Source organism: Lissotriton vulgaris, chromosome 8 (genome assembly GCF_964263255.1).
Source record: "Lissotriton vulgaris chromosome 8, aLisVul1.2, whole genome shotgun sequence".
Taxonomy (NCBI): Eukaryota; Metazoa; Chordata; class Amphibia; order Caudata; family Salamandridae; genus Lissotriton; species Lissotriton vulgaris.
The window spans coordinates 395,998,289-396,011,339 of NC_141696.1; positions in this window are offsets into that span (position 1 = coordinate 395,998,289).

Consider the following 13,051-nt stretch of genomic DNA (forward strand, 5'->3'; position numbering starts at 1 on the left):
AGCACCACCCCAGAATCACTCAGCACCATCCCAGTATCACTCAGCACCACCACAGCACCACTCAGCATCACCACAGCACCACTCAACACCACCACTCAGTGCCACCCCAGCATCAATCTGCACAACCATTCAACAACAAATGGTTCAAATATGTTCTCTCAATGTTTCAAATTTTATTACAAATGTCACAAAAAGATGTTAATATTTTACTTCTGTTCTTGGATTTTCGTCACAATAAAATACACTGAACATAAGTTATTTACAAAAGTTTAAGCTATTGCCATTATAAATTAAAATCCTTTTTATTTAAGTAGTAATTATTTAAAAAAATTAAAAGCCATTGTAATTTTTAATATCAATACAGCTAAGTCACGCAAATACAAAACGTGTTGCATTACAAATGGTATAGGTGTCACATTTGTGAAAGTTATAACTATTGGCATTGTAAATGACAAAGCTATTAATTTAGCTATTTTCAAAACCAACACATAAATAAAAAAAATTGTCATTTAAACTTTCCTAATGCGAGACCTATTGCATTGCAAATGCTTGTTTTTATATCTGTCAGTGCTTCCTGTTGAGGTTTAATTTTCGTGACAGGCGCCTCATTGCCTACTTGTAACTATTCTCTGACCCTGCTTCAAGGATCATAGCAGGGTCAGAGAATAGTTGCAAGTAGGCAACGAGGCACCAGGAAGCACTTACAGGCTTACAGCAGCAGGTTCCGAAGTTGAAGTTAATTTCTTTGTAACGCTTTTGTAAAAGGTTACAAAAAATTAGCTTCAACTTTTGCACCTGCTGCTGTAACCCTGTAAGTGCTTGGCTGAAAATTCGTCCCCGCTGATTCGCGGATTTTACCGCGATTTCGCGAGATTCGTGGATCGCGAAATCTTGGAAAATCCGCAAATTCCGCGAGCGGAACACATTTTCAGCCCATGCTTAATATATACCACTCATACAATCAATCAAGCATTTGTAGAATGCTCTACTCACCCTCGAGGGTCTCAAGGCGCTAAGGGGGGGGAGCTACTGCTCGAACAGCCAGGTCTTGAGGAGTCTCCTGAAGGTCAGCTGGTCCTGGGTCTGTCGCAGGTGGATGGGGAGGGTGTTCCATGTCCTGGCGGCGAGGTGGGAGAAGTATCTGCTCTAGTGGTTGTTCGGTGTATGTGTGGAACAGTGGCGAGGGCGAGGTCAGCAGAGCGTAGCTGGCAGTTCGAAGTGAAGAAAGTGAGTCGTTTGTTGAGGTATGTAGGTTTGCCGTCATGGAGGGCTTTGTGAGTGTGGGTGAGGAGCTTGAAGGTGATCCTCTTGTTGACGGGGAGCCAGTGCAGATCTCTCAGGTGGGCAGTGAGGTGGCTGTGGCGGGGGATGTCGAAGACGAGGCGTGCGGAGGCATTCTGTATGCGGAGTTTGGTTGTGGTTCCCGCGTAGAGGACATTGCCAAGGTCCGGTCTGCTGGTGACGAGGACCTGGGTGACCATCCTTCTCGTTCCAGCGGGGATCCATCTGTAGATCTTGCGAAGCATGAAGAGGGTGTTAAAGGAGGAGGAGACGGATTTGACTTGCTGGGTTATTGACAGAGACAAGTCCAGGATGAACCCCAGGTTGCATGCGTGGTCGGTGGGTGTCAGCGCAGCTCCCAGTGAAGCCGGCCACCAGGAGTCGTCCCAGGCGGAGGAGGTGGGGCCGAGGATGAGGACCTCCATCTTGTCCAAGTTCAGTTTCAGGCAACTGTTCTTCATCCATTCGGCCACGGCCTTCATTCCTTTGTGGATGTTGGTTTTAGAAGTGGCGGGGTCCTAGGGAGGGAGACAATCAGCTGAGTGTCATCGGCGTATGAGACGATGTTGAGGTTGTGCGTTGGGACGATGTTGGCGAGCGGTGCCATGTAGACGTTAAAAAGGGTCAGGCTGAGGGATGATCCTTGGGGTACGCTGCAGGTGATCTTAGTGGCTTTGGATCGGAATGGAGGGAGGCAGACTCTCTGGATTCTGTTGGTGAGGAAGGAGGTGATCCAGTCCAGGGCTTTGTCGTGGATCCCTGTATTGTGGAGGCGTGTGCATAGGGTGTGCTGGCAGACGGTGTCAAAGGCGGTCGAGAGTTCTAGCAGGATGATGACCGCGGTTTCCCCATTGTCCAGCAGGGTCCTGATGTCGTCGGTGGTGGTGATGAGGGCGGTGTAGTTGCTGCGGAATCTGGATTGGGACAAGTCCAGGGTGTTGTTCTCTTTTAGGAAGCGGGTCAGTTGTCTGTTGGCGTTGACGATACCTAACACATTATCCAAAAACTCATTAAAACTATCTTGTACTGTGCCTCAATGATATAGAACCAACAAGGATCCAAAGAAAATAAATTATCCTGAGATACAATGCCTGGTAAAGAATTAATCACTATACATTTTACCAAATTAATGGGCTGACAAAAATGTACAGGTTTCTGAAGGGCATACCCTTGTACAATATATAGTATGGTAGGGTGTTGTTATTCATACACTTTATGACATGTAATTATCTATATTGTCTGAGTACATGGTGTTCCATTGCCATATCAGAGAGGCATTAGCACAGGTGCCAATGTGTGTTTTCAGTGTGAAGTGACCAGCCAACCACACACCTTCTTCAGGGTACAATATAGAAGTTCCAATGCAATATAAAAATAAGGGGAGAAAGACGGGGCCACAGTCCACTGGTTCTCAAAAAATAAAGATATATAATATATTTATATTAATTATTTGTTGGAATGTATAACAATCCATTCTTTGCAAGGTGATCGGCAGGTGTGTCGACTTCACTCAGGTAAGAAGGTGCAGATTGACTGGCTTGGATCTCATGGCCAGGTGTCCTCAGCTTACCACTGATGCGCTCTCTTATGATGATTTCTGGGGGTTAATAGTTGTTTCGGTGACACTGGTCCTCGTTTTGGGTAAATGGGTTAGGCTGCACAGTGGATGCAGTTGTTTTCACTTGCAAGATGCCGGTCAGCATGCCTCACATCAGTCACAGTTCACTTAAGGAAGGCTGGAGGACACACTCCAATACTTGGGCCAGCACTTTATTCAAGTACTTGCTTCCGTTTGCCCCTGTGGTCTACCTCAAACACCAGGCAGAACAGCGGGCCCTCCTTCGCTCAGGCAGTCGACTCCTAAGGGGCAATGCATCTTCTTATCAGATGGCACAACAGGCTTCCAGGTTGCCAGGGAAACACTTTCAGGTGATTTCCTCCCACCTTGGGAAACTGGCTATTAGTCACTTCAAACCTGGTTCTCAAGATATACTTGAGTCATCTGCGTACTGCCCTCTTCTTGACAATGACAATGCTGGAAACAAGTGAGAGAGTCTGGGTCTCACTCAAGTGTTCATTTTCCTGACAACGGATGTGGATACCAGTGAAATGGAATGGATTCATAGCTATTCCCTTCCTTCATGTATTCCTCCTCTGCACATAAAGTCTTTATTGAGTTGATGGCTCCTCACAGCAGGTAGTAAGGAGGGGTATGTCAAACTGGAGACCACTTCTGAGGCCACATTAAATTGTGAAAATGTCACTGGGCTGTTGTTAAAGGTTTTGAGTACTACCTCTGGAAGAAACAAAAGATGCATGCCCTGAGTAAAGAATTATCTTTGCAAAACTGCATATTCTGCTAACTCACCCTCCTCCTCATCATCTAACCACATGGCATTGCTCATTGGCATGGTAACCTGCAACCGCCTTTCCAAAATGTCACAGTTGCATTTCTAAGGCAGCTCTATCTACATACATACACAACTTAGAGTCTGGGCTGCACCCTGCAGTCTACAAATATACTTCCAAGTTTGAGTATGCTGATCTCAACATGCATCTTGTGCTCAGTAGCACCAGGCGGAATTTAAAATGCATCCACTGATCTCTGCAGTCATGTTTGCCTTATTAACATGCAGTCTAGCTACCAGCACCATCCACGCCATTTACCCTACTCATTCACACAGTGGGTATTAATTTACAAGAAAGTGATGCATCGCTGCTTTAGTGCAACAATAAGTCAGTTTACTTGCTGTGACTGTGGCAAAATAGCTTATGACAACATGGATGTGCAGTATTAATGTTTCAGTACAAAAGGGGGTGGTGATGGATGGAGCATCTGAATCAATCAAACACTCACACCCAGTCAAAAGGTCTGGGTTTAATCCATCACCGTTCTTTAGCCCACTATGCCACCCCAGTTCAGACATGGCTATATGTAAATCAGTCTGACCCTGTGCCTCATGGGAACAGTCCAGCCCGAACTGCCAAGCCATGTCTTCCCTGGACCGTAAACAAGCTTCCGAGGACTGGTTTCTGGCATTCCAGCCGTCTTCAGCCCGGCTTGCTTTAATCCAGTGGAAAAGTGAGCAAGGGACTCACGTCTGAGCATACCCTGCCACACTTATGGCGGCCAAAAGCGGTACAAAAGGGGGTGGTGATGGACGGAGCATCTGAATCAATCAAACACTCACACCCAGTCAAAAGATCTGGGTTTAATCCATCACCGTTCTTTAGCCCACTCTGCCAACCCCAGTTCAGACATGGCTATATGCAAATCAGTCTGACCATGTGCCTCATGGGAACAGTCCAGCCCGAACTGCCAGGCCATGTCTTCCCTGGACCGGAAACAAGCTTCTGAGGACCGGTTTCTGGCATTCCTGCCATCTTCAGCCCGGCTTGCTTGAATCCAGTGGCAAAGTGAGCAAGGGACTCACGTCTGAGCATACCCTGCCACACTTATGGCGGCCAAAAGCGGTACAAAAGGGGGTGGTGATGGACGGAGCATCTGAATCAATCAAACACTCACACCCAGTCAAAAGATCTGGGTTTAATCCATCACCGTTCTTTAGCCTACTCTGCCACCCCAGTTTAGACATGGCTATATGCAAATCAGTCTGACCCTGTGCCTCATGGAAACAGTCCAGCCCGAACTGCCAAGCCATGTCTTCCCTGGACCGGAAACAAGCTTCCGAGGACCGGTTTCTGGCATTCCAGCCATCTTCAGCCCGGCTTGCTTGAATCCAGTGGCAAAGTGAGCAAGGGACTCACGTCTGAGCATACCCTGTCACACTTATGGCGACCAAAAGCAGTACAAAAGGGGGTGGTGATGGACGGAGCATTTGAATCAATCAAACACTCACACCCAGTCAAAAGATCTGGGTTTAATCCATCAACGTTCTTTAGCCCACTCTGCCACCCCAGTTTAGACATGGCTATATGCAAATCAGTCTGACCCTGTGCCTCATGGGAACAGTCCAGCCCGAACTGCCAAGCCATGTCTTCCCTGGACCCGAAACAAACTTCCAAGGACCGGTTTCTGGCATTCCAGCCATCTTCAGCCCGGCTTGATTGAATCCAGTGGCAAAGTGAGCAAGGGACTCACGTCTGAGCATACCCTGCCACACTTATGGCGGCCAAAAGTGGTACAAAAGGGGGTGGTGATGGACGGAGCATCTGAATCAATCAAACACTCACACCCAGTCAAAAGATCTGGGTTTAATCCATCAAAGTTCTTTAGCCCACTCTGCCACACCAGTTCAGACATGGCTATATGCAAATCAGTCTGACCCTGTGCCTCATGGGAACAGTCTAGCCCGAACTGCCAAGCCATGTCTTCCCTGGAAAGGAAACAAGCTTCCGAAGACTGGTTTCTGGCATTCCAGCCGTCTTCAGCCCGGCTTGCTTGAATCCAGTGGCAAAGTGAGCAAGGGACTCACGTCTGAGCATATCCTGCCACACTTATGGAGGCCAAAAGCGGTACAAAAGGGGGTGGTGATGGACGGAGCATCTGAATCAATCAAACACTCACACCCAGTCAAAAGATCTGGGTTTAATCCATCACCGTTCTTTAGCCCACTCTGCCACCCCAGTTCAGACATGGCTATATGCAAATCAGTCTGACCCTGTGCCTCATGGGAACAGTCCAGCCCGAACTGCCAAGCCATGTCTTCCCTGGACCGGAAACAAGCTTCAGAGGACCGGTTTCTGGCATTCCAGCAGTCTTCAGCCCGGCTTCCTTGAATCCAGTGGCAAAGTGAGTCCGCAAAGTGAGCAAGGGACTCACGTCTGAGCATACCCTGCCACACTTATGGCGGCCAAAAGCGGTACAAAAGGGGGTGGTGATGGACGGAGCACCTGAATCAATCAAACACTCACACCCAGTCAAAAGATCTGGGTTTAATCCATCACCGTTCTTTAGCCCACTCTGCCACCCCAGTTCAGACATGGCTATATGCAAATCAGTCTGACCTTGTGCCCCATGGGAACAGTCCAGCCCGAACTGCCAAGCCATGTCTTCCCTGGACTGGAAACAAGCTTCCGAGGACCGGTTTCTGGCATTCCAGCCGTCTTCAGCCCAGCTTGCTTGAATCCAGTGGCAAAGTGAGCAAACTATGACGTTTGGCTGTCAGATTGTAGTATTATACTTATCAAATGACACGAGGCAAATAACATGTACATTTAGAAACACTCCGCTTCGCATCCATAATGAAATCCCTGCAGATTGCATAATATGCTAGTGAACTCCTGGACTACACTTTCACTGTCATAAACAGACCACGAAAAGGTTGCTCTTTTGTGTAGAGATACATCACGTGAGCATGTACAGAATTTGTACACGATCTAACAGAGGTTTTGGTGAAGGAGAGTGGAACATAGGCTTGGCATGCTGGAAGGGAGGCGTTTGATGACAAGTGGCTGGTGGGACCACCGCTCTGCATTTGTTATTGATGTTGCTGTATTAGAGAACTCACAACCTCAATCTCATCTTATGCTTAGGAAATTAAGATACCAGAATCATATTTCTTACTTTTCTCCATCGTTTACTTGTATTTATAAAGTGAAATGTGTTAATTTACTAATTCATGAAATTGAAGTGCACATTCACATTTGTTTCAAGAATGCTTTCAGAACAAACTGACATTTCTTAATTAAGATAACATATTTATTTTTTACATCACAGATGTACCATCCTTGGCTAGTGTAGAAATCAGGTGTAGCTAGTATTCACCTACTTAATAAATTAATCGCAGTTGATAACTTTAGACAATAAATCAGTTTAGTCGCACTAATGTAAAACTATTTCCTAAAAGGCTTAGCATCGAAACCATATGGGGTTTCCAAAAAACTTTAGAATAATTCTACTCATTCAATACATTTGCATAAACAAAAACATGATTAGAGGTTGCAATTTAAATCACATTAATTTTGCATCACAGGGTGTGCTTCCTTTTTACGTTATTAATGTGTTAACTCTACAGCCAAGGGCGTTTTGGTTGTTTTTTTTAAACCAGCCATCATATCAGTAAAGCAAAACAAAAAGTGATTGTTGAGTTAAAAAAGATGTGGTGTAATTTTACTCCTTTTTACAACTCTCCCTTTAAGGTGGTCAGTGCCTTCTTAGTTTTCACGACTTATGGCAAAACCATTTTCACATAGAATATCTGTTTCAGTGCAAATAATATATTTGTTTGGTGCGTTGGAATTTAGTTTAAGAAAGTGTCATTGAGAACATTTCAAAACATACTAGTAACTGCTGGGTGAGTGTGTGCTTGCAGAAAGGAAAGGTCCAGTCCATTGCCACATTAAACAGCCTTTGAATAAACCCTCAGGTGATAGTTTGGTATTACATGTTCATTCAGAAGGCCAAAAAAACTGATCGTTTCATTTGAGCAAGAGGTTTTGGAAAGATTAATACGCTTCAACGCCAAACATTATTAAATAGCCATCACACTCAATCGTAGAATGCGATATCAGAAGCGCGATTTGACACATCTGAAAAATATTTTATTGAGTTAACTAGAAAAGTGTACAGCTCTTCTAAAAACTAGAAAACAGTGAGTCAGTCAGGGCAACAACGAACAGTTCATGTACTTAAATAAGTTATACGAAATTTTAAAACTTGTCAGTGTCTGTAAGAGCCTCTATACTAATCCAAATCCACACATCGTACACGTTCTTCTGTTTCACTAGTGAACACAGAACACTGGACGTATGTACAATGACATGTGGAAAATACGCTAACCATTGGAATCCATATATTTTAGAAACATCAAATAACCACATGTGGGGGCATATCAGCAAGGCCATGCGATAATTATAGCTAAGTGCACTTAGTGCCTGGATAATTAACTCCGGCTAATGCTGGTTCCTATTGCGGAGATAGCGTACTATTAGCAACGCATATCTCCAATGCGATAGGAATCCAAGCGTTAACTGGAAAACAGTGTGATTATCGCTGGAAATCCAGCGATAATCGCACTGTGACCAGCGATAGATACCTTGCTGATAGGGCAGGTGCTCTTAGCCATGTAATCCACCTTCCATTGGATTACATGGCTAAATCAGATTACAAGCAGGCATAAGGAAAGTAGCGATAACCGTGGTTAGCGCTACTTTTCTTATCGCTCTGCCTGTTTCCATGCAGCTTGATAATTGGAGAAATGTCGGTTAGCAACATTTCTCCAGTTATTTCGGGGAAGAACGCCCATTTTGCATCTCATTAGAGATGTATGTATTGTATTGTATTGTATTGTATTGTATGGTGTTTTTGTAAAGCGCGTGGTTACCAGAAGGCATCCCAGCGCTGAGAAAGTGTCATACTCAAGGGGGTCGAGGGGGAGGATATCATTTAGGGAAGAGGAAAGTTTTCAGTGTTTTCCGGAAGCGAAGATGACCAGGTTCTGCGTGTAGTTTCAATGGGAGGGACTTCCATTGTGAAGCCGCATTCACCTTGAACCGGGGGCCTACGGTGCGTGCTTTCTTGACTCTAGGCACCGTAGCCAGGAACCCTTTGTCTGAGCGCAGGGGTCTATTAGGTTTGTAGGGGATGACTAGGCTTCTCATAATCGGGGGTCCTATGCCTTGCAGGATTTTGTGGGCGTTGCATAAGGACTTGAAGATAATCCTCTCCCGCATGGGGAGCCAATAAAGCGATTTGAGAGCAGGTTTGGCTGATGACCTGAGGGGGATACCCATTAAGAGCCTAGCAGCGGCATTTTGAATTTGTTGAAGCTTGTTGATTGTGGCTTCGGGGGCTCCTAAGAAAATTGCGTTACTGAAATCTAGTCTGGAAAGAACTAGACCTTGTATCAGTAACCTCCTAGAGTGATACGGGAGGAGGGGAAGGACTTTACGGGCAGAACGGAGTAGACCGAAGCAGGTACCTGCAGTCTTTTTCGCTTGTGTCTTGAGCGAGAGGTCCTGCTCCAGCCAGACCCCCAAGCTTTTAATTTCTTTTTTTGGGGTAGGTGGGTCCCCTAAACAAGCCGGCCAGGTGGAAGAGGGCATTGGGGCCGACTTGTGGCCTAACAACATGATTTCTGTTTTCGATCCATTTAGCTTGAGTGACGAGTCACACATCCAGGCATGGATCTTTGTCAGACACCGATGGAAGTTGTCAGGGCATTGGTCGAGTTGGGAAAGTGAGACGACCAATTGAGTGTCATCAGCGTAGCTTACTATTTTAATCCCAAAAGGGGCCACCACGTCCTCCAGGGGGGGCATGTACACATTAGACAATGTGGGGCTTAAGGATGAGCCCTGGAGGGGGTATTAAGGCAGATCGTGAGTTGCCTTCCCCAACTTGAAAGGTGCGGTTGGAGAGATAGGATGTTAGCCAGGTCAAAGCTTACCCTCGTATTCCAGCTTCGGACAGGCGCTGGATCAGGATACGGTGGTTCACCGTATCAAAGGCCGCACTCAGGTTCAGGAGGATCACTGCCACTGATCCTCCTGAATCCAGAATGCGCCTGGCCTCCTCGATGATAGAGAGGAGGGCCGTTTCGGTGCCCTGGCCTGGGCGGAATCCGGTTTGAGAGTTACGCAGCCGATCATTTGACTCCAGAAAGTGGGAAAGTTGGTGGTTCACCACTTTTTCTGTGATCTTACTGAGTCCATGGAGTAAGGAGATAGGTCTAAAGTTAGCAAGCTCTAGAGGGTTGAGATGAGGTTTCTTTGGAAGGGCTTTGACAATGGCCCCTTTCCAACTTGGTGGCACAATGCCCTGAGAGAGAGAAAGGTTGATAAGCTCAGTTGCTGGGGCAGCGATGGCGGTGGCTATCTGTTTCAGGAATCGCAGCGGGACCGGGTCGCTGGGAGAGCCGCTTTTGATGCTGGATAGGATTTTAAGGAACTCTTAAGATGCAAAGCTGGGCGTTGTTGTAACAGGCGTTAAACCAGCAAAACACGCGATAGCGTGTCTTTGCTGATAAGGCGATGAAATTATTGCCGCTTTTCGCCCGAAAACGGACGCAAAAGCGGCGAAATGTTTGTAGCGCTGCCTTGATGATATGCCCCGTAGTTTCTATAATGCAGAAACATTTCTATACAAGAATCCCGCTTTGGTTCACAACAGCAATTCTGAAAACAAGTTGTAACTATAACTTTGGATTTCTGCCCGCCCACCCTTCCCACCATAAACAATATGCCATATTATGGAAAATTCAAGGAGAACTACCTGGGCTTCAACAGTTCATCCAAAATATGTGATATTTCATAGAATACATAACTCCACTACCAACAGAGCACTGGCCAATAATCAAATATCTGGACGATAATCTCAAAGCCCTGATGTGATAGACGTTTGCTTGGAATTTCGAAATGTCCAAAGCAATTTAGTATAAACTTCTGTCATATTACCCACCAACATAATAAGTGTGCTCTGTTTTCAACAATGTTATGATTTTATGCATTTATCTCAGCAAGATGTATTAGACATGATGATATTGCCTTGTAAACTTGTCACAATGAATCACCCTATTCTCTAAAAATGTGTCCTTGGTATTTTGTACTGTTCTACATGAACATTAAAAAAAAGTTGTCTCATGTTAAATTGTAATGTTAAAAATGGGAAAAATGGTATATATAGAACACTCAAGTAGAATCTCCAACCTCACGATTTTAAGCTTTTCAACTTTTAAAACTACTATGAGACAATTTACAAATATAACACATTTATTTAGTTCTGAGGTGTAATTAAATTGAGCTACCGCATGTCTATAATCATATAGTCTATAGGAAATAAAAGTCAAAGTTTAGTAACATGGTATAAAAACCCATGCTGATGACAGGCCATCAATCCATTACTGTTTGTCCACGCCTTTCAGATTTTTGGTTATGCCCAAATACATTGGTTCAAAATTTGCGGAGCCAATATAATAAATGATGTGTTACTTGAAATTGTAATATTTAGGATCGAATATATTTATGGTAAAATAGTTGAGCTCAACCAGTTTGACAGAGAGAAATAGGATACAATTTGTTCCAGCAGTAGAATTTGCATTTAAAGTCTTCTAATTTTTATGTTTTAATTTTTTTTAAAGGCACAAATCAAACACAAAGATAAACACAGAATTTCTGTGGAGAATAATGAGTTGTCAGTGTTCTAATGTACATTTTCCAAGAAAGACTGAATCCCCCCCTTCATTGCATGCCCCTGGGACTCCCCAATTTGCACCTGGGCTCAGGAGCATCTAGGGGTGTTAGGAATACTGTCTTCATTTGTCCGGCTGCCAGAGCTTGTCTCTTACTTGGCTATCTTTTTCTGTGGCTTGGCCATGCCCCCTCAAGAATGCTTCTGATTGATTTCAGTACTACACGGTCATGTCCAGAGGCAAACCAGAATACAATTGTTCAATGGTACTGATGTTGAACTAGAACCACATATCACCTGCTCTCACATTTATGAAACCAGTGAGAGTCTTCTTGCATATTCTTGCACATTGGTTTCAGGGACAATCTCATGTTGGTTTTGCAAGACGTTGATACGTTTATTGCTTCCTCTTTCCAATGTGGTTTGGTGATACATGTGGATTGTTTTTGGTATTGTTTGTTTTGGTATAAGATAGATCAGAACTAACTAAAGTTTAATCCCGGGAAAACCGAATTGGTGTTGCCTGGGAAGAGTCTCACTAGTTGGGGACCTCACTTCTGGCCTGGCCAATTGGGCCTCCCTCCTGTTCCGTCCCCATCAGTGAAAAGTCTTGGAGTGAACATAGACTCCGATCTCTCCTTGAGGGGTCATGTGGGCACGGTCATCTCTTCCTCTCTGTTCCAACCACGAAAAATACAAAAGATCGCCTATCTGTTGTCTCATCAAGCCTTGATCTAGGTGGTGATTGCGTTGGTACTCTCCCGCCTTGATTTTTTCAACTCTCTGTACACCGGCCTTCCTCTAGGATGACAAACCGCCTACAAATAGTTCAGAATCAGGTGGTGAGACTGATCTATAGGTTTGCCTATTTGGCCCCCAGGCTCTGGAACTCATTCCCACTCTCAGTCAGGAACTGTGACAGTCTTTTGGGATTCAGAAAGGCCTTAAAAACCTGGCTTTTTTGACAAACTGTTTAAACCGGATCCTTGCAGCGGCTAATGTAGTAACAGCGCCAAAAGACCTATGGTGTAAGTGCGCTTGATAAATTCATCTTAACATAACATCTTAACATAACATTGTAGTCAGGTATTTACATGCAGTTAAGGTGGCAGTAGGATGATCTCCCTAGGAGGACTTTATTTTCCTCTTGTTGCACCTGTGACCACTGCCATTGTGCATCATGTCCCTTATGCTTGATGAGCTTTGTTGTTTTAGTGTTCTTTATGTTTACAGTTGCTGATTTCTTTAGTGTGCAGCACAATGATTTTGTGGTGCCTGATGAAAGTGATCAATCCCTCTACCAGCTGAGGCATGTGTTGGCATGCATGGCTTTCCTGTTTTGAAGTAATGGTTAATAGGATTGCATGTGCTGATTTGGAAGCCATGTGTCATCATTGCTACTTTGTTGAGCTATGCTGGCATGGATCACTGAAAAAATATCATGTAAGAAATACCAAGGATCAAAATATCGAGAAGGTAAAGGGAAATAGGTAAGAATAGTTTTACTATTCTTAACACGATATTGGCATACCTTTAAGCTATATGTGTATGTTGTATTGTAAAATATTTCATACCCAAAGAATCTTACCTTCACAATATTCTCAATATGTTGTCCAAACATACTGATATTTAAGCATCCTTCCACATAATCCTGTATACAACTTTGGCTTTTAATTTTTT